This window comes from Triturus cristatus, chromosome 1_1 (assembly GCF_964204655.1).
Source record: "Triturus cristatus chromosome 1_1, aTriCri1.1, whole genome shotgun sequence".
Classification (NCBI taxonomy): domain Eukaryota; kingdom Metazoa; phylum Chordata; class Amphibia; order Caudata; family Salamandridae; genus Triturus; species Triturus cristatus.
The window spans coordinates 1,010,822,317-1,010,845,125 of NC_140579.1; positions in this window are offsets into that span (position 1 = coordinate 1,010,822,317).

Here is a 22,809-nt window from a genome sequence, read left to right on the forward strand (position 1 = left end):
CTCTGTGAGCTTCGTCCAGCAATCTCTGTCAAAGGGACAGGACTCTGGCACTGTGTGCTTCCTCCAGCAATCTCTGTCAAAGGGACAGGACTCTGGCACTGTGATCTTCCCCCTGCAGTGCCAGTCAATGCCAAAGGACTCTGGCACTGTGAGCTTCGTCCAACAATCCCTGTCAAAGCATCCGGACTCTGGAACTGTGAGCTTCCTCCAACAATACCTGTCAAAGCAACAGGACTCTGGCACTGTGAGCTTCCTCCAGCAATCCCTGTCAATGCACCAGGATCCTGGCACTGTCAGCTTCCCCCAGCAATCCCAATCCCTGTCAATGCATCAGGACTCTGACACTGTGAGCTTCCTCCAGCAATCCCTGTCAATGCATCAGGACTCTGACACTGTAAGCTTCGTCCAGCAATCCCTGTCAATGCACCAGGACCCTGGCACTGTCAGCTTCCTCCAGCAATCCCTGTCAAAGCAACAGGACTCTGGCACTGTGTGCTACCTCCAGCAATCTCTGTCAAAGGGACAGGACTCTGGCACTGTGAGCTTCCCCTGCAGTGCCAGTCAATGCCAAAGGACTCTGGCACTGTGAGCTTCGTCCAACAATCCCTTTCAATGCAACAGGACCCTGGCACTGTGAGCTTCCTCCAGCAATCCCTGTCAAAGCAACAGGACTCTGGCACTGTGAGCTTCCTCCAGCAATCCCTGTCAATGCACCAGGACCCTGGCACTGTGTGCTTCCTCCAGCAATCTCTGTCAAAGGGACAGGACTCTGGCACTGTGAGCTTCTCCTGCAGTGCCAGTCAATGCCAAAGGACTCTGGCACTGTGAGCTTCATCCAACAATCCCTGTCAATGCAACAGGATCCTGGCACTGTCAGCTTCCTCCAGCAATCCCTGTCAAAGCAACAGTTCTCTGGCACTGTGTGCTTCCTCCAGCAATCTCTGTCAAAGCGACAGGACTCTGGCACTGTGAGCTTCCCCCTGCAGTGCCAGTCAATGCCAAAGGATTCTGGCACTGTGAGCTTGGTCCAACAATCCCTGTCAAAGCATCCGGACTCTGGCACTGTGAGCTTCCTCCAGCAATCCCTGTCAAAGCAACAGGACTCTGGCACTGTGAGCTTCCTCCAACAATACCTGTCAAAGCAACAGGACTCTGGCACTGTGAGCTTCCTCCAGCAATCCCTGTCAAAGCGACAGGACTCTGGCACTGTGAGCTTCCCCCTGCAGTGCCAGTCAATGCCAAAGGACTCTGGTACTGTGAGCTTCGTCCAACAATCCCTGTCAAAGCAACAGGACTCTGGCACTGTGAGCTTCCTCCAGCAATCCCTGTCAAAGCAACAGGACTCTGGCACTGTGAGCTTCCTCCAGCAATCCCTGTCAATGCACCAGGACCCTGGCACTGTCAGCTTCCTCAGTAGGGCCTATCAGTGCAATAGAAACCCGTAAGTGTGAGCTTCCTCTAGTAGCTGCCATCAACGCAACATGACCCCTGGCATTGCCAGCTTCCCTCAGCAATCCCTGTCAATGCATCAGGACTCTGACTCTGTGAGCTTCGTCCAACAATCCCTGTCAAAGCAACAGGACTCTGGCACTGTGAGCTTCCTCCAGCAATCCCTGTCAATGCACCAGGATCCTGGCACTGTCAGCTTCCCTCAGCAATCCCTGTCAATGCATCAGGACTCTGACACTGTGAGCTTCGTCCAACAATCCCTGTCAAAGCAACAGGACTCTGGCACTGTGAGCTTCCTCCAGCAATCCCTGTCAATGCACCAGGATCCTGGCACTGTCAGCTTCCCTCAGCAATCCCTGTCAATGCATCAGGACTCTGACACTGTGAGCTTCGTCCAACAATCCCTGTCAATGCAACAGGACCCTGGCACTGTCAGCTTCCTCCAGCAATCCCTGTCAAAGCAACAGGACTCTGGCACTGTGTGCTTCCTCCAGCAATATCTGTCAAAGCGACAGGACTCTGGCACTGTGAGCTTCCTCCAGCAATCCCTGCAGAAAGCAACAGGACTCTGGCACTGTGAGCTTCCTCCAGCAATCCCTGTCAATGCACCAGGACCCTGGCACTGTCAGATTCCTCCAGCAATCCCTGTCAAAGCAACAGGACTCTGGCACTGTGTGCTTCCTCCAGCAATCTCTGTCAAAGCGATAGGACTCTGGCACTGTGAGCTTCCTCCAGCAATCCCTGTCAAAGCAACAGGACTCTGGCACTGTGAGCTTCCTCCAGCAATCCCTGTCAATGCACCAGGACCCTGGCACTGTCAGCTTCCTCCAGCAATCCCTGTCAAAGCAACAGGACTCTGGCACTGTGTGCTTCCTCCAGCAATCTCTGTCAAAGGGACAGGACTCTGGCACTGTGAGCTTCCCCTGCAAAGCCAGTCAATGCCAGAGGACTCTGGCACTCTGAGATTCGTCCAACAATCCCTGTCAATGCAACAGGATCCTGGCACTGTCAGCTTCCTCCAGCAATCCCTGTCAAAGCAACAGGACTCTGGCCCTGTGTGCTTCCTCCAGCAATCTCTGTCAAAGCGACAGGACTCTGGCACTGTCAGCTTCCCCCTGCAGTGCCAGTGAATGCCAAAGCATTCTGGCACTGTGAGCTTCGTCCAACAATCCCTGTCAAAGCATCCGGACTCTGGCACTGTGAGCTTCCTCCCGCAATCCCTATCAAAGCAACAGTACTCTGGCACTGTGAGCTTCCTCCAGCAATCCCTGTCAAAGCAACAGGACTCTGGCACTGTGAGCTTCCCCCTGCAGTGCCAGTCAATGCCAAAGGACTCTGGTACTGTGAGCTTCGTCCAACAATCCCTGTCAAAGCAACAGGACTCTGGCACTGTGAGCTTCCTCCAGCAATCCCTGTCAAAGCAACAGGACTCTGGCACTGTGAGCTTCCTCCAGCAATCCCTGTCAATGCACCAGGACCCTGGCACTGTCAGCTTCCTCAGTAGGGCCTATCAGTGCAATAGAAACCCGTAAGTGTGAGCTTCCTCTAGTAGCTGCCATCAACGCAACATGACCCCTGGCATTGCCAGCTTCCCTCAGCAATCCCTGTCAATGCATCAGGACTCAGACTCTGTGAGCTTCGTCCAACAATCCCTGTCAAAGCAACAGGACTCTGGCACTGTGAGCTTCCTCCAGCAATCCCTGTCAATGCACCAGGATCCTGGCACTGTCAGCTTCCCTCAGCAATCCCTGTCAATGCATCAGGACTCTGACACTGTGAGCTTCGTCCAACAATCCCTGTCAAAGCAACAGGACTCTGGCACTGTGAGCTTCCTCCAGCAATCCCTGTCAATGCACCAGGATCCTGGCACTGTCAGCTTCCCTCAGCAATCCCTGTCAATGCATCAGGACTCTGACACTGTGAGCTTCGTCCAACAATCCCTGTCAATGCAACAGGACCCTGGCACTGTCAGCTTCCTCCAGCAATCCCTGTCAAAGCAACAGGACTCTGGCACTGTGTGCTTCCTCCAGCAATATCTGTCAAAGCGACAGGACTCTGGCACTGTGAGCTTCCTCCAGCAATCCCTGTCAATGCACCAGGATCCTGGCACTGTCAGCTTCCCCCAGCAATCCCAATCCCTGTCAATGCATCAGGACTCTGACACTGTGAGCTTCCTCCAGCAATCCCTGTCAATGCATCAGGACTCTGACACTGTAAGCTTCGTCCAGCAATCCCTGTCAATGCACCAGGACCCTGGCACTGTCAGCTTCCTCCAGCAATCCCTGTCAAAGCAACAGGACTCTGGCACTGTGTGCTACCTCCAGCAATCTCTGTCAAAGGGACAGGACTCTGGCACTGTGAGCTTCCCCTGCAGTGCCAGTCAATGCCAAAGGACTCTGGCACTGTGAGCTTCGTCCAACAATCCCTTTCAATGCAACAGGACCCTGGCACTGTGAGCTTCCTCCAGCAATCCCTGTCAAAGCAACAGGACTCTGGCACTGTGAGCTTCCTCCAGCAATCCCTGTCAATGCACCAGGACCCTGGCACTGTGTGCTTCCTCCAGCAATCTCTGTCAAAGGGACAGGACTCTGGCACTGTGAGCTTCTCCTGCAGTGCCAGTCAATGCCAAAGGACTCTGGCACTGTGAGCTTCATCCAACAATCCCTGTCAATGCAACAGGATCCTGGCACTGTCAGCTTCCTCCAGCAATCCCTGTCAAAGCAACAGTTCTCTGGCACTGTGTGCTTCCTCCAGCAATCTCTGTCAAAGCGACAGGACTCTGGCACTGTGAGCTTCCCCCTGCAGTGCCAGTCAATGCCAAAGGATTCTGGCACTGTGAGCTTGGTCCAACAATCCCTGTCAAAGCATCCGGACTCTGGCACTGTGAGCTTCCTCCAGCAATCCCTGTCAAAGCAACAGGACTCTGGCACTGTGAGCTTCCTCCAACAATACCTGTCAAAGCAACAGGACTCTGGCACTGTGAGCTTCCTCCAGCAATCCCTGTCAAAGCGACAGGACTCTGGCACTGTGAGCTTCCCCCTGCAGTGCCAGTCAATGCCAAAGGACTCTGGTACTGTGAGCTTCGTCCAACAATCCCTGTCAAAGCAACAGGACTCTGGCACTGTGAGCTTCCTCCAGCAATCCCTGTCAAAGCAACAGGACTCTGGCACTGTGAGCTTCCTCCAGCAATCCCTGTCAATGCACCAGGACCCTGGCACTGTCAGCTTCCTCAGTAGGGCCTATCAGTGCAATAGAAACCCGTAAGTGTGAGCTTCCTCTAGTAGCTGCCATCAACGCAACATGACCCCTGGCATTGCCAGCTTCCCTCAGCAATCCCTGTCAATGCATCAGGACTCTGACTCTGTGAGCTTCGTCCAACAATCCCTGTCAAAGCAACAGGACTCTGGCACTGTGAGCTTCCTCCAGCAATCCCTGTCAATGCACCAGGATCCTGGCACTGTCAGCTTCCCTCAGCAATCCCTGTCAATGCATCAGGACTCTGACACTGTGAGCTTCGTCCAACAATCCCTGTCAAAGCAACAGGACTCTGGCACTGTGAGCTTCCTCCAGCAATCCCTGTCAATGCACCAGGATCCTGGCACTGTCAGCTTCCCTCAGCAATCCCTGTCAATGCATCAGGACTCTGACACTGTGAGCTTCGTCCAACAATCCCTGTCAATGCAACAGGACCCTGGCACTGTCAGCTTCCTCCAGCAATCCCTGTCAAAGCAACAGGACTCTGGCACTGTGTGCTTCCTCCAGCAATATCTGTCAAAGCGACAGGACTCTGGCACTGTGAGCTTCCTCCAGCAATCCCTGCAGAAAGCAACAGGACTCTGGCACTGTGAGCTTCCTCCAGCAATCCCTGTCAATGCACCAGGACCCTGGCACTGTCAGATTCCTCCAGCAATCCCTGTCAAAGCAACAGGACTCTGGCACTGTGTGCTTCCTCCAGCAATCTCTGTCAAAGCGATAGGACTCTGGCACTGTGAGCTTCCTCCAGCAATCCCTGTCAAAGCAACAGGACTCTGGCACTGTGAGCTTCCTCCAGCAATCCCTGTCAATGCACCAGGACCCTGGCACTGTCAGCTTCCTCCAGCAATCCCTGTCAAAGCAACAGGACTCTGGCACTGTGTGCTTCCTCCAGCAATCTCTGTCAAAGGGACAGGACTCTGGCACTGTGAGCTTCCCCTGCAAAGCCAGTCAATGCCAGAGGACTCTGGCACTCTGAGATTCGTCCAACAATCCCTGTCAATGCAACAGGATCCTGGCACTGTCAGCTTCCTCCAGCAATCCCTGTCAAAGCAACAGGACTCTGGCCCTGTGTGCTTCCTCCAGCAATCTCTGTCAAAGCGACAGGACTCTGGCACTGTCAGCTTCCCCCTGCAGTGCCAGTGAATGCCAAAGCATTCTGGCACTGTGAGCTTCGTCCAACAATCCCTGTCAAAGCATCCGGACTCTGGCACTGTGAGCTTCCTCCCGCAATCCCTATCAAAGCAACAGTACTCTGGCACTGTGAGCTTCCTCCAGCAATCCCTGTCAAAGCAACAGGACTCTGGCACTGTGAGCTTCCCCCTGCAGTGCCAGTCAATGCCAAAGGACTCTGGTACTGTGAGCTTCGTCCAACAATCCCTGTCAAAGCAACAGGACTCTGGCACTGTGAGCTTCCTCCAGCAATCCCTGTCAAAGCAACAGGACTCTGGCACTGTGAGCTTCCTCCAGCAATCCCTGTCAATGCACCAGGACCCTGGCAATATCAGCTTCCTCAGTAGGGCCTATCAGTGCAATAGAAACCCGTAAGTGTGAGCTTCCTCTAGTAGCTGCCATCAACGCAACATGACCCCTGGCATTGCCAGCTTCCCTCAGCAATCCCTGTCAATGCATCAGGACTCAGACTCTGTGAGCTTCGTCCAACAATCCCTGTCAAAGCAACAGGACTCTGGCACTGTGAGCTTCCTCCAGCAATCCCTGTCAATGCACCAGGATCCTGGCACTGTCAGCTTCCCTCAGCAATCCCTGTCAATGCATCAGGACTCTGACACTGTGAGCTTCGTCCAACAATCCCTGTCAAAGCAACAGGACTCTGGCACTGTGAGCTTCCTCCAGCAATCCCTGTCAATGCACCAGGATCCTGGCACTGTCAGCTTCCCTCAGCAATCCCTGTCAATGCATCAGGACTCTGACACTGTGAGCTTCGTCCAACAATCCCTGTCAATGCAACAGGACCCTGGCACTGTCAGCTTCCTCCAGCAATCCCTGTCAAAGCAACAGGACTCTGGCACTGTGTGCTTCCTCCAGCAATATCTGTCAAAGCGACAGGACTCTGGCACTGTGAGCTTCCTCCAGCAATCCCTGTCAGAAAGCAACAGGACTCTGGCACTGTGAGCTTCCTCCAGCAATCCCTGTCAATGCACCAGGACCCTGGCACTGTCAGATTCCTCCAGCAATCCCTGTCAAAGCAACAGGACTCTGGCACTGTGTGCTTCCTCCAGCAATCTCTGTCAAAGCGATAGGACTCTGGCACTGTGAGCTTCCTCCAGCAATCCCTGTCAAAGCAACAGGACTCTGGCACTGTGAGCTTCCTCCAGCAATCCCTGTCAATGCACCAGGACCCTGGCACTGTCAGCTTCCTCCAGCAATCCCTGTCAAAGCAACAGGACTCTGGCACTGTGTGCTTCCTCCAGCAATCTCTGTCAAAGGGACAGGACTCTGGCACTGTGAGCTTCCCCTGCAGTGCCAGTCAATGCCAGAGGACTCTGGCACTCTGAGATTCGTCCAACAATCCCTGTCAATGCAACAGGATCCTGGCACTGTCAGCTTCCTCCAGCAATCCCTGTCAAAGCAACAGGACTCTGGCCCTGTGTGCTTCCTCCAGCAATCTCCGTCAAAGCGACAGGACTCTGGCACTGTCAGCTTCCCCCTGCAGTGCCAGTCAATGCCAAAGGATTCTGGCACTGTGAGCTTCGTCCAACAATCCCTGTCAAAGCATCCGGACTCTGGCACTGTGAGCTTCCTCTAGCAATCCCTGTCAAAGCAACAGGACTCTGGCACTGTGAGCTTCCTCCAGCAATCCCTGTCAAAGCAACAGGACTCTGGCACTGTGAGCTTCCCCCTGCAGAGCCAGTCAATGCCAAAGGACTCTGGTACTGTGAGCTTCGTCCAACAATCCCTGTCAAAGCAACAGGACTCTGGCACTGTGAGCTTCCTCCAGCAATCCCTGTCAAAGCAACAGGACTCTGGCACTGTGAGCTTCCTCCAGCAATCCCTGTCAATGCACCAGGACCCTGGCACTGTCAGCTTCCTCAGTAGGGCCTATCAGTGCAATAGAAACCCGTAAGTGTGAGCTTCCTCTAGTAGCTGCCATCAACGCAACATGACCCCTGGCATTGCCAGCTTCCCTCAGCAATCCCTGTCAATGCATCAGGACTCTGACTCTGTGAGCTTCGTCCAACAATCCCTGTCAAAGCAACAGGACTCTGGCACTGTGAGCTTCCTCCAGCAATCCCTGTCAATGCACCAGGATCCTGGCACTGTCAGCTTCCCTCAGCAATCCCTGTCAATGCATCAGGACTCTGACACTGTGAGCTTCGTCCAACAATCCCTGTCAATGCAACAGGACCCTGGCACTGTCAGCTTCCTCCAGCAATCCCTGTCAAAGCAACAGGACTCTGGCACTGTGTGCTTCCTCCAGCAATATCTGTCAAAGCGACAGGACTCTGGCACTGTGAGCTTCCTCCAGCAATCCCTGTCAGAATGCAACAGGACTCTGGCACTGTGAGCTTCCTCCAGCAATCCCTGTCAATGCACCAGGACCCTGGCACTGTCAGATTCCTCCAGCAATCCCTGTCAAAGCAACAGGACTCTGGCACTGTGAGCTTCCCCCTGCAGTGCCAGTCAATGCCAAAGGACTCTGGTACTGTGAGCTTCGTCCAACAATCCCTGTCAAAGCAACAGGACTCTGGCACTGTGAGCTTCCTCCAGCAACCCTGTCAATGCACCAGGACCCTGGCACTGTCAGCTTCCTCAGTAGGGCCTATCAATGCAATAGAAACCCGTAAGTGTGAGCTTCCTCTAGTAGCTGCCATCAACGCAACATGACCCCTGGCATTGCCAGCTTCCCTCAGCAATCCCTGTCAATGCATCAGGACTCTGACACTGTGAGCTTCGTCCAACAATCCCTGTCAATGCAACAGGACCCTGGCACTGTCAGCTTCCTCCAGCAATCCCTGTCAAAGCAACAGGACTCTGGCACTGTGTGCTTCCTCCAGCAATCTCTGTCAAAGCGACAGGACTCTGGCACTGTGAGCTTCCTCCAGCAATCCCTGTCAAAGCAACAGGACTCTGGCACTGTGAGCTTCCTCCAGCATTCCCTGTCAATGCACCAGGACCCTGGCACTGTCAGCTTCCTCCAGCAATCCCTGTCAAAGCAACAGGACTCTGGCACTGTGTGCTTCCTCCAGCAATCTCTGTCAAAGGGACAGGACTCTGGCACTGTGAGCTTCCCCTGCAGTGCCAGTCAATGCCAGAGGACACTGGCACTGTGAGCTTCGCACAACAATCCCTTTCAATGCAACAGGATCCTGGCACTGTCAGCTTCCTCCAGCAATCCCTGTCAAAGCAACAGGACTCTGGCCCTGTGTGCTTCCTCCAGCAATCTCTGTCAAAGCGACAGGACTCTGGCACTGTCAGCTTCCCCCTGCAGTGCAAGTCAATGCCAAAGGATTCTGGCACTGTGAGCTTCGTCCAACAATCCCTGTCAAAGCATCCGGACTCTGGCACTGTGAGCTTCCTCCAGCAATCCCTGTCAAAGCAACAGGACTCTGGCACTGTGAGCTTCCTCCAGCAATCCCTGTCAAAGCAACAGGACTCTGGCACTGTGAGCTTCCCCCTGCAGTGCCAGTCAATGCCAAAGGACTCTGGTACTGTGAGCTTCGTCCAACAATCCCTGTCAAAGCAACTGGACTCTGGCACTGTGAGCTTCCTCCAGCAATCCCTGTCAAAGCAACAGGACTCTGGCACTGTGAGCTTCCTCCAGCAATCCCTGTCAATGCACCAGGACCCTGGCACTGTCAATTTCCTCAGTAGGGCCTATCAATGCAATAGAAACCCGTAAGTGTGAGCTTCCTCTAGTAGCTGCCATCAACGCAACATGACCCCTGGCATTTCCAGCTTCCCTCAGCAATCCCTGTCAATGCATCAGGACTCTGACACTGTGAGCTTCGTCCAACAGTCCCTGTCAATGCAACAGGACCCTGGCACTTTCAGCTTCCTCCAGCAATCCCTGTCAAAGCAACAGGACTCTGGCACTGTGTGCTTCCTCCAGCAATCTCTGTCAAAGCGACAAGACTCGGGCACTGTGAGCTTCCTCCAGCAATCCCTGTCAATGCACCAGGACCCTGGCACTGTGTGCTTCCTCCAGCAATCTCTGTCAAAGGGACAGGACTCTGGCACTGTGAGCTTCCCCTGCAGTGCCAGTCAATGCCAAAGGACTCTGGCACTGTGAGCTTTGTCCAACAATCCCTGTCAATGCAACAGGATCCTGGCACTGTCAGCTTCCTCCAGCAATCCCTGTCAAAGCAACAGGACTCTGGCCCTGTGTGCTTCCTCCAGCAATCTCTGTCAAAGCGACAGGACTCTGGCATTGTGAGCTTCCCCCTGCAGTGCCAGTCAATGCCAAAGGATTCTGGCACTGTGAGCTTCGTCCAACAATCCCTGACAAAGCATCCGGACTCTGGCACTGTGAGCTTCCTCCAACAATCCCTGTCAAAGCAACAGGACTCTGGCACTGTGAGCTTCCTCCAGCAATCCCTGTCAAAGCAACAGGACTCTGGCACTGTGAGCTTCCCCCTGCAGTGCCAGTCAATGCCAAAGGACTCTGGTACTGTGAGCTTCGTCCAACAATTCCTGTCAAAGCAACTGGACTCTGGCACTGTGAGCTTCCTCCAGCAATCCCTGTCAAAGCAACAGGACTCTGGCACTGTGAGCTTCCTCCAGCAATCCCTGTCAATGCACCAGGACCCTGGCACTGTGTGCTTCCTCCAGCAATCTCTGTCAAAGGGACAGGACTCTGGCACTGTGAGCTTCCCCTGCAGTGCCATTCAATGCCAAAGGACTCTGGCACTGTGAGCTTCGTCCAACAATCCCTGTCAATGCAACAGGATCCTGGCACTGTCAGCTTCCTCCAGCAATCCCTGTCAAAGCAACAGGTCTCTGGCACTGTGTGCTTCCTCCAGCAATCTCTATCAAAGCGACAGGACACTGGCACTGTGAGCTTCCCCCTGCAGTGCCAGTCAATTCCAAAGGATTCTGGCACTGTGAGCTTCGTCCAACAATCCCTGTCAAAGCAACAGGACTCTGGCACTGTGAGCTTCCTCCAACAATACCTGTCAAAGCAACAGGACTCTGGCACTGTGAGCTTCCTCCAGCAATCCCTGTCAATGCACCAGGACCCTGGCACTGTGTGCTTCCTCCAGCAATCTCTGTCAAAGGGACAGGACTCTGGCACTGTGAGCTTCCCCTGCAGTGCCATTCAATGCCAAAGGACTCTGGCACTGTGAGCTTCGTCCAACAATCCCTGTCAATGCAACAGGATCCTGGCACTGTCAGCTTCCTCCAGCAATCCCTGTCAAAGCAACAGGTCTCTGGCACTGTGTGCTTCCTCCAGCAATCTCTATCAAAGCGACAGGACACTGGCACTGTGAGCTTCCCCCTGCAGTGCCAGTCAATTCCAAAGGATTCTGGCACTGTGAGCTTCGTCCAACAATCCCTGTCAAAGCAACAGGACTCTGGCACTGTGAGCTTCCTCCAACAATACCTGTCAAAGCAACAGGACTCTGGCACTGTGAGCTTCCCCTTGCAGTGCCAGTCAATGCCAAAGGACTCTCGCACTGTGAGCTTCATCCAACAATCCCTGTCAAAGCATCCGGACTCTGGCACTGTCAGCTTCCTCCAGCAATCCCTGTCAAAGCAACAGGACTCTGGCACTGTGTGCTTCCTCCAGCAATCTCTGTCAAAGCGACAGGACTCTGGCACTGTGAGCTTCCCCCTGTAGTGCCAGTCAATGCCAAAGGACTCTGGTACTGTGAGCTTCGTCCAACAATCCCTGTCAAAGCAACAGGACTCTGGCACTGTGAGCTTCCTCCAGCAATCCCTGTCAAAGCAACAGGACTCTGGCACTGTGAGCTTCCTCCAGCAATCCCTGTCAATGCACCAGGACCCTGGCACTGTCAGCTTCCTCAGTAGGGCCTATCAGTGCAATAGAAACCCGTAAGTATGAGCTTCCTCTAGTAGCTGCCATCAACGCAACATGACCCCTGGCATTGCCAGCTTCCCTCAGCAATCCCTGTCAATGCATCAGGACTCTGACTCTGTGAGCTTCGTCCAACAATCCCTGTCAAAGCAACAGGACTCTGGAACTGTGAGCTTCCTCCAGCAATCCCTGTCAATGCACCAGGATCCTGGCACTGTCAGCTTCCCTCAGCAATCCCTGTCAATGCATCAGGACTCTGACACTGTGAGCTTCGTCCAACAATCCCTGTCAAAGCAACAGGAATCTGGCACTGTGAGCTTCCTCCAGCAATCCCTGTCAATGCACCAGGATCCTGGCACTGTCAGCTTCCCTGACCAATCCCTGTCAATGCATCAGGACTCTGACACTGTGAGCTTCGTCCAACAATCCCTGTCAATGCAACAGGACCCTGGCACTGTCAGCTTCCTCCAGCAATCCCTGTCAAAGCAACAGGACTCTGGCACTGTGTGCTTCCTCCAGCAATATCTGTCAAAGCGACAGGACTCTGGCACTGTGAGCTTCCTCCAGCAATCCCTGTCAGAAAGCAACAGGACTCTGGCACTGTGAGCTTCCTCCAGCAATCCCTGTCAATGCACCAGGACCCTGGCACTGTCAGATTCCTCCAGCAATCCCTGTCAAAGCAACAGGACTCTGGCACTGTGAGCTTCCCCCTGCAGTGCCAGTCAATGCCAAAGGACTCTGGTACTGTGAGCTTCGTCCAACAATCCCTGTCAAAGCAACAGGACTCTGGCACTGTGAGCTTCCTCCAGCAATCCCTGTCAAAGCAACAGGACTCTGGCACTGTGAGCTTCCTCCAGCAATCCCTGTCAATGCACCAGGACCCTGGCACTGTCAGCTTCCTCAGTAGGGCCTATCAATGCAATAGAAACCCGTAAGTGTGAGCTTCCTCTAGTAGCTGCCATCAACGCAACATGACCCCTGGCATTGCCAGCTTCCCTCAGCAATCTCTGTCAATGCATCAGGACTCTGACACTGTGAGCTTCGTCCAACAATCCCTGTCAATGCAACAGGACCCTGGCACTGTCAGCTTCCTCCAGCAATCCCTGTCAAAGCAAAAGGACTCTGGCACTGTGAGCTTCCTCCAGCAATCCCTGTCAATGCACCAGGACCCTGGCACTGTCAGCTTCCTCAGTAGGGCCTATCAATGCAATAGAAACCCGTAAGTGTGAGCTTCCTCTAGTAGCTGCCATCAACGCAACATGACCCCTGGCATTGCCAGCTTCCCTCAGCAATCCCTGTCAATGCATCAGGACTCTGACACTGTCAGCTTCCTCCAGCAATCCCTGTCAAAGCAACAGGACTCTGGCACTGTGTGCTTCCTCCAGCAATCTCTGTCAAAGCGACAGGACTCTGGCACTGTGAGCTTCCTCCAGCAATCCCTGTCAATGCACCAGGACCCTGGCACTGTCAGCTTCCTCCAGCAATCCCTGTCAAAGCAACAGGACTCTGGCACTGTGTGCTTCCTCCAGCAATCTCTGTCAAAGGGACAGGACTCTGGCACTGTGAGCTTCCCCTGCAGTGCCAGTCAATGCCAGAGGACTCTGGCACTGTGAGCTTCGTCCAACAATCCCTTTCAATGCAACAGGATCCTGGCACTGTCAGCTTCCTCCATCAATCCCTGTCAAAGCAACAGGACTCTGGCCCTGTGTGCTTCCTCCAGCAATCTCTGTCAAAGCGACAGGACTCTGGCACTGTCAGCTTTCCCCTGTAGTGCCAGTCAATACCAAAGGATTCTGGCACTGTGAGCTTCGTCCAACAATCCCTGTCAAAGCATCCGGACTCTGGCACTGTGAGCTTCCTCCAGCAATCCCTGTCAAAGCAACAGGACTCTGGCACTGTGAGCTTCCTCCAGCAATCCCTGTCAAAGCAACAGGACTCTGGCACTGTGAGCTTCCCCCTGCAGTGCCAGTCAATGCCAAAGGACTCTGGTACTGTGAGCTTCGTCCAACAATCCCTGACAAAGCAACTGGACTCTGGCACTGTGAGCTTCCTCCAGCAATCCCTGTCAATGCACCAGGACCCTGGCACTGTCAATTTCCTCAGTAGGGCCTATCAATGCAATAGAAACCCGTAAGTGTGAGCTTCCTCTAGTAGCTGCCATCAACGCAACATGACCCCTGGCATTTCCAGCTTCCCTCAGCAATCCCTGTCAATGCATCAGGACTCTGACACTGTGAGCTTCGTCCAACAGTCCCTGTCAATGCAACAGGACCCTGGCACTGTCAGCTTCCTCCAGCAATCCCTGTCAAAGCAACAGGACTCTGGCACTGTGTGCTTCCTCCAGCAATCTCTGTCAAAGCGACAAGACTCAGGCACTGTGAGCTTCCTCCAGCAATCCCTGTCAATGCACCAGGACCCTGGCACTGTGTGCTTCCTCCAGCAATCTCTGTCAAAGGGACAGGACTCTGGCACTGTGAGCTTCCCCTGCAGTGCCAGTCAATGCCAAAGGACTCTGGCACTGTGAGCTTCGTCCAACAATCCCTGTCAATGCAACAGGATCCTGGCACTGTCAGCTTCCTCCAGCAATCCCTGTCAAAGCAACAGGACTCTGGCCCTGTGTGCTTCCTCCAGCAATCTCTGTCAAAGCGACAGGACTCTGGCATTGTGAGCTTCCCCCTGCAGTGCCAGTCAATGCCAAAGCATTCTGGCACTGTGAGCTTCGTCCAACAATCCCTGTCAAAGCATCCGGACTCTGGCACTGTGAGCTTCCTCCAGCATTCCCTGTCAAAGCAACAGGACTCTGGCACTGTGAGCTTCCTCCAGCAATCCCTGTCAAAGCAACAGGACTCTGGCACTGTGAGCTTCCCCCTGCAGTGCCAGTCAATGCCAAAGGACTCTGGTACTGTGAGCTTCGTCCAACAATCCCTGACAAAGCAACTGGACTCTGGCACTGTGAGCTTCCTCCAGCAATCCCTGTTTAAGCAACAGGACTCTGGCACTGTGAGCTTCCTCCAGCAATCCCTGTCAATGCACCAGGACCCTGGCACTGTCAATTTCCTCAGTAGGGCCTATCAATGCAATAGAAACCCGTAAGTGTGAGCTTCCTCTAGTAGCTGCCATCAACGCAACATGACCCCTGGCATTTCCAGCTTCCCTCAGCAATCCCTGTCAATGCATCAGGACTCTGACACTGTGAGCTTCGTCCAACAGTCCCTGTCAATGCAACAGGACCCTGGCACTGTCAGCTTCCTCCAGCAATCCCTGTCAAAGCAACAGGACTCTGGCACTGTGTGCTTCCTCCAGCAATCTCTGTCAAAGCGACAAGACTCAGGCACTGTGAGCTTCCTCCAGCAATCCCTGTCAATGCACCAGGACCCTGGCACTGTGTGCTTCCTCCAGCAATCTCTGTCAAAGGGACAGGACTCTGGCACTGTGAGCTTCCCCTGCAGTGCCAGTCAATGCCAAAGGACTCTGGCACTGTGAGCTTCGTCCAACAATCCCTGTCAATGCAACAGGATCCTGGCACTGTCAACTTCCTCCAGCAATCCCTGTCAAAGCAACAGGACTCTGGCCCTGTGTGCTTCCTCCAGCAATCTCTGTCAAAGCGACAGGACTCTGGCATTGTGAGCTTCCCCCTGCAGTGCCAGTCAATGCCAAAGCATTCTGGCACTGTGAGCTTCGTCCAACAATCCCTGTCAAAGCATCCGGACTCTGGCACTGTGAGCTTCCTCCAGCATTCCCTGTCAAAGCAACAGGACTCTGGCACTGTGAGCTTCCCCCTGCAGTGCCAGTCAATGCCAAAGGACTCTGGTACTGTGAGCTTCGTCCAACAATCCCTGTCAAAGCAACTGGACTCTGGCACTGTGAGCTTCCTCCAGCAATCCCTGTCAAAGCAACAGGACTCTGGCACTGTGAGCTTCCTCCAGCAATCCCTGTCAATGCACCAGGACCCTGGCACTGTGTGCTTCCTCCAGCAATCTCTGTCAAAGGGACAGGACTCTGGAACTGTGAGCTTCCCCTGCAGTGCCAGTCAATGCCAAAGGACTCTGGCACTGTGAGCTTCGTCCAACAATCCCTGTCAATGCAACAGGATCCTGGCACTGTCAGCTTCCTCCAGCAATCCCTGTCAAAGCAACAGGTCTCTGGCACTGTGTGCTTCCTCCAGCAATCTCTATCAAAGCGACAGGACTCTGGCACTGTGAGCTTCCCCCTGCAGTGCCAGTCAATGCCAAAGGATTCTGGCACTGTGAGCTTCGTCCAACAATCCCTGTCAAAGCATCCGGACTCTGGCACTGTGAGCTTCCTCCAGCAATCCCTGTCAAAGCAACAGGACTCTGGCACTGTGAGCTTCCTCCAACAATACCTGTCAAAGCAACAGGACTCTGGCACTGTGAGCTTCCTCCGGCAATCCCTGTCAAAGCAACAGGACTCTGGCACTGTCAGCTTCCTCCAGCAATCCCTGTCAAAGCAACAGGACTCTGGCACTGTGAGCTTCCCCCTGTAGTGCCAGTCAATGCCAAAGGACTCTGGTACTGTGAGCTTCGTCCAACAATCCCTGTCAAAGCAACAGGACTCTGGCACTGTGAGCTTCGCCCAGCAATCCCTGTCAAAGCAACAGGACTCTGGCACTGTCAGCTTCCTCCAGCAATCTCTGTCAAAGCGACAGGACTCTGGCACTGTGAGCTTCCCCCTGTAGTGCCAGTCAATGCCAAAGGACTCTGGTACTGTGAGCTTCGTCCAACAATCCCTGTCAAAGCAACAGGACTCTGGCACTGTGAGCTTCGCCCAGCAATCCCTGTCAAAGCAACAGGACTCTGGCACTGTGAGCTTCCTCCAGCAATCCCTGTCAATGCACCAGGACCCTGGCACTGTCAGCTTCCTCAGTAGGGCCTATCAGTGCAATAGAAACCCGTAAGTATGAGCTTCCTCTAGTAGCTGCCATCAACGCAACATGACCCCTGGCATTGCCAGCTTCCCTCAGCAATCCCTGTCAATGCATCAGGACTCTGACTCTGGGAGCTTCGTCCAACAATCCCTGTCAAAGCAACAGGACTCTGGCACTGTGAGCTTCCTCCAGCAATCCCTGTCAATGCACCAGGATCCTGGCACTGTCAGCTTCCCTCAGCAATCCCTGTCAATGCATCAGGACTCTGACACTGTGAGCTTCGTCCAACAATCCCTGTCAAAGCAACAGGACTCTGGCATTGTGAGCTTCCCTCAGCAATCCCTGTCAATGCATCAGGACTCTGACACTGTGAGCTTCGTCCAACAATCCCTGTCAATGCAACAGGACCCTGGCACTGTCATCTTCCTCCAGCAATCCCTGTCAAAGCAACAGGACTCTGGCACTGTGTGCTTCCTCCAGCAATATCTGTCAAAGCGACAGGACTCTGGCACTGTGAGCTTCCTCCAGCAATCCCTGTCAGAAAGCAACAGGACTCTGGCACTGTGAGCTTCCTCCAGCAATCCCTGTCAATGCACCAGGACCCTGGCACTGTCAGATTCCTCCAGCAATCCCTGTCAAAGCAACAGGACTCTGGCACTCTGAGCTTCCCCCTGCAGTGCCAGTCAATGCCAAAGGACTCTGGTACTGTGAGCTTCGTCCAACAATCCCTGTCAAAGCAACAGGACTCTGGCACTGTGAGCTTCCTCCAGCAATCCCTGTCAAAGCAACAGGACTCTGGCACTGTGAGCTTCCTCCAGCAATCCCTGTCAATGCACCAGGACCCTGGCACTGTCAGCTTCCTCAGTAGGGCCTATCAATGCAATAGAAACCCGTAAGTGTGAGCTTCCTCTAGTAGCTGCCATCAACGCAACATGACCCCTGGCATTGCCAGCTTCCCTCAGCAATCTCTGTCAATGCATCAGGACTCTGACACTGTGATCTTCGTCCAACAATCCCTGTCAATGCAACAGGACCCTGGCACTGTCAGCTTCCTCCAGCAATCCCTGTCAAAGCAACAGGACTCTGGCATGGTGTGCTTCCTCCAGCAATCTCTGTCAAAGCGACAGGACTCTGGCACTGTGAGCTTCCTCCAGCAATCCCTGTCAAAGCAACAGGACTCTGGCACTGTGAGCTTCCTCCAGCAATCCCTGTCAATGCACCAGGACCCTGGCACTGTCAGCTTCCTCCAGCAATCCCTGTCAAAGCAACAGGACTCTGGCACTGTGTGCTTCCTCCAGCAATCTCTGTCAAAGGGACAGGACTCTGGCACTGTGAGCTTCCCCTGCAGTGCCAGTCAATGCCAGAGGACTCTGGCACTGTGAGCTTCATCCAACAATCCCTGTCAATGCAACAGGATCCTGGCACTGTCAGCTTCCTCCAGCAATCCCTGTCAAAGCAACAGGACTCTGGCACTGTCAGCTTCCCCCTGCAGTGCCAGTCAATGCCAAAGGATTCTGGCACTGTGAGCTTCGTCCAACAATCCCTGTCAAAGCATCCGGACTCTTGCACTTTGAGCTTCCTCCAGCAATCCCTGTCAAAGCAACAGGACTCTGGCACTGTGAGCTTCCTCCAGCAATCCCTGTCAAAGCAACAGGACTCTGGCACTGTGAGCTTCCCCCTGCAGTGCCAGTCAATGCCAAAGGACTCTGGTACTGTGAGCTTCATCCAACAATTCCTGTCAAAGCAACTGTACTCTGGCACTGTGAGCTTCCTCCAGCAATCCCTGTCAAAGCAACAGGACTCTGGCACTGTGAGCTTCCTCCAGCAATCCCTGTCAATGCACCAGGACCCTGGCACTGTCAATTTCCTCAGTAGGGCCTATCAATGCAATAGAAACCCGTAAGTGTGAGCTTCCTCTAGTAGCTGCCATCAACGCAACATGACCCCTGGCATTGCCAGCTTCCCTCAGCAATCCCTGTCAATGCATCAGGACTCTGACACTGTGAGCTTCGTCCAACAGTCCCTGTCAATGCAACAGGACCCTGGCACTGTCAGCTTCCTCCAGCAATCCCTGTCAAAGCAACAGGACTCTGGCACTGTGTGCTTCCTCCAGCAATCTCTGTCAAAGCGACAAGACTCTGGCACTGTGAGCTTCCTCCAGCAATCCCTGTCAATGCACCAGGACCCTGGCACTGTGTGCTTCCTCCAGCAATCTCTGTCAAAGGGACAGGACTCTGGCACTGTGAGCTTCCCCTGCAGTGCCAGTCAATGCCAAAGGACTCTGGCACTGTGAGCTTCATCCAACAATCCCTGTCAATGCAACAGGATCCTGGCACTGTCAGCTTCCTCCAGCAATCCCTGTCAAAGCAACAGGACTCTGGCACTGTGTGCTTCCTCCAGCAATCTCTGTCAAAGCGACAGGACTCTGGCACTGTGAGCTTCCCTCAGCAATACCTGTCAATGCATCAGGACTCTGACACTGTGAGCTTCACCCTGCAGTGCCAGTCAATGCCAAAGGATTCTGGCACTGTGAGCTTCGTCCAACAATCCCTGTCAAAGCATCCGGACTCTGGCACTCTGAGCTTCCTCCAGCAATCCCTGTCAAAGCAACATGACTCTGGCACTGTGAGCTTCCTCCAACAATACCTGTCAAAGCAACAGGACTCTGGCACTGTGAGCTTCCTCCAGCAATCCCTGTCAAAGCAACAGGACTCTGGCACTGTGTGCTTCCACCAGCAATCTCTGTCAAAGTGACAGGACTCTGGCACTGTGAGCTTCCCCCTGCAGTGCCAGTCAATGCCAAAGGACTCTGGTACTGTGAGCTTTGTCCAACGATCCCTGTCAAAGCAACAGGACTCTGGCACTGTGAGCTTCCTCCAGCAATCCCTGTCAAAACAACAGGACTCTGGCACTGTGAGCTTCCTGCAGCAATCCCTGTCAATGCACCAGGACCCTGGCACTGTCAGCTTCCTCTGTAGGGCCTATCAGTGCAATAGAAACCCGTAAGTGTGAGCTTCCTCTAATAGCTGCCATCAACGCAACATGACCCCTGGCATTGCCAGCTTCCCTCAGCAATCCCTGTCAATGCATCAGGACTCTGGCACTGTGAGCTTCCTCCAGCAATCCCTGTCAATGCACCAGGACCCTGGCACTCTCAGCTTCCTCAGTAGGGCCTATCAGTGCAATAGAAACCCGTAAGTGTGAGCTTCCTCTAGTAGCTGCCATCAACGCAACATGACCCCTGGCATTGCCAGCTTCCCTCAGCAATCCCTGTCAATGCATCAGGACTCTGACACTGTCAGCTTCCTCCAGCAATCCCCGTCAAAGCAACAGGACTCTGGTACTGTGAGCTTCCTCCAGCAATCCCTGTCAATGCACCAGGATCCTGGCACTCTCAGCTTCCCTCAGCAATCCCTGTCAATGCATCAGGACTCTGACACTGTGAGCTTCGTCCAACAATCCCTGTCAAAGCAACAGGACTCTGGAACTGTGAGCTTCCTCCAGCAATCCCTGTCAATGCACCAGGATCCTGGCACTGTCAGCTTCCCTCAGCAATCCCTGTCAATGCATCAGGACTCTGACACTGTGAGCTTCGTCCAACAATCCCTGTCAATGCAACAGGACCCTGGCACTGTCAGCTTCCTCCAGCAATCCCTGTCAATGCACCAGGACCCTGGCACTGTGTGCTTCCTCCAGCAATCTCTGTCAAAGGGACAGGACTCTGGCACTGTGAGCTTCCCCTGCAGTGCCATTCAATGCCAAAGGACTCTGGCACTGTGAGCTTCGTCCAACAATCCCTGTCAATGCAACAGGATCCTGGCACTGTCAGCTTCCTCCAGCAATCCCTGTCAAAGCAACAGGTCTCTGGCACTGTGTGCTTCCTCCAGCAATCTCTATCAAAGCGACAGGACACTGGCACTGTGAGCTTCCCCCTGCAGTGCCAGTCAATTCCAAAGGATTCTGGCACTGTGAGCTTCGTCCAACAATCCCTGTCAAAGCAACAGGACTCTGGCACTGTGAGCTTCCTCCAACAATACCTGTCAAAGCAACAGGACTCTGGCACTGTGAGCTTCCTCCAGCAATCCCTGTCAATGCACCAGGACCCTGGCACTGTGTGCTTCCTCCAGCAATCTCTGTCAAAGGGACAGGACTCTGGCACTGTGAGCTTCCCCTGCAGTGCCATTCAATGCCAAAGGACTCTGGCACTGTGAGCTTCGTCCAACAATCCCTGTCAATGCAACAGGATCCTGGCACTGTCAGCTTCCTCCAGCAATCCCTGTCAAAGCAACAGGTCTCTGGCACTGTGTGCTTCCTCCAGCAATCTCTATCAAAGCGACAGGACACTGGCACTGTGAGCTTCCCCCTGCAGTGCCAGTCAATTCCAAAGGATTCTGGCACTGTGAGCTTCGTCCAACAATCCCTGTCAAAGCAACAGGACTCTGGCACTGTGAGCTTCCTCCAACAATACCTGTCAAAGCAACAGGACTCTGGCACTGTGAGCTTCCCCTTGCAGTGCCAGTCAATGCCAAAGGACTCTCGCACTGTGAGCTTCATCCAACAATCCCTGTCAAAGCATCCGGACTCTGGCACTGTCAGCTTCCTCCAGCAATCCCTGTCAAAGCAACAGGACTCTGGCACTGTGTGCTTCCTCCAGCAATCTCTGTCAAAGCGACAGGACTCTGGCACTGTGAGCTTCCCCCTGTAGTGCCAGTCAATGCCAAAGGACTCTGGTACTGTGAGCTTCGTCCAACAATCCCTGTCAAAGCAACAGGACTCTGGCACTGTGAGCTTCCTCCAGCAATCCCTGTCAAAGCAACAGGACTCTGGCACTGTGAGCTTCCTCCAGCAATCCCTGTCAATGCACCAGGACCCTGGCACTGTCAGCTTCCTCAGTAGGGCCTATCAGTGCAATAGAAACCCGTAAGTATGAGCTTCCTCTAGTAGCTGCCATCAACGCAACATGACCCCTGGCATTGCCAGCTTCCCTCAGCAATCCCTGTCAATGCATCAGGACTCTGACTCTGTGAGCTTCGTCCAACAATCCCTGTCAAAGCAACAGGACTCTGGAACTGTGAGCTTCCTCCAGCAATCCCTGTCAATGCACCAGGATCCTGGCACTGTCAGCTTCCCTCAGCAATCCCTGTCAATGCATCAGGACTCTGACACTGTGAGCTTCGTCCAACAATCCCTGTCAAAGCAACAGGAATCTGGCACTGTGAGCTTCCTCCAGCAATCCCTGTCAATGCACCAGGATCCTGGCACTGTCAGCTTCCCTGACCAATCCCTGTCAATGCATCAGGACTCTGACACTGTGAGCTTCGTCCAACAATCCCTGTCAATGCAACAGGACCCTGGCACTGTCAGCTTCCTCCAGCAATCCCTGTCAAAGCAACAGGACTCTGGCACTGTGTGCTTCCTCCAGCAATATCTGTCAAAGCGACAAGACTCTGGCACTGTGAGCTTCCTCCAGCAATCCCTGTCAGAAAGCAACAGGACTCTGGCACTGTGAGCTTCCTCCAGCAATCCCTGTCAATGCACCAGGACCCTGGCACTGTCAGATTCCTCCAGCAATCCCTGTCAAAGCAACAGGACTCTGGCACTGTGAGCTTCCCCCTGCAGTGCCAGTCAATGCCAAAGGACTCTGGTACTGTGAGCTTCGTCCAACAATCCCTGTCAAAGCAACAGGACTCTGGCACTGTGAGCTTCCTCCAGCAATCCCTGTCAAAGCAACAGGACTCTGGCACTGTGAGCTTCCTCCAGCAATCCCTGTCAATGCACCAGGACCCTGGCACTGTCAGCTTCCTCAGTAGGGCCTATCAATGCAATAGAAACCCGTAAGTGTGAGCTTCCTCTAGTAGCTGCCATCAACGCAACATGACCCCTGGCATTGCCAGCTTCCCTCAGCAATCTCTGTCAATGCATCAGGACTCTGACACTGTGAGCTTCGTCCAACAATCCCTGTCAATGCAACAGGACCCTGGCACTGTCAGCTTCCTCCAGCAATCCCTGTCAAAGCAAAAGGACTCTGGCACTGTGAGCTTCCTCCAGCAATCCCTGTCAATGCACCAGGACCCTGGCACTGTCAGCTTCCTCAGTAGGGCCTATCAATGCAATAGAAACCCGTAAGTGTGAGCTTCCTCTAGTAGCTGCCATCAACGCAACATGACCCCTGGCATTGCCAGCTTCCCTCAGCAATCCCTGTCAATGCATCAGGACTCTGACACTG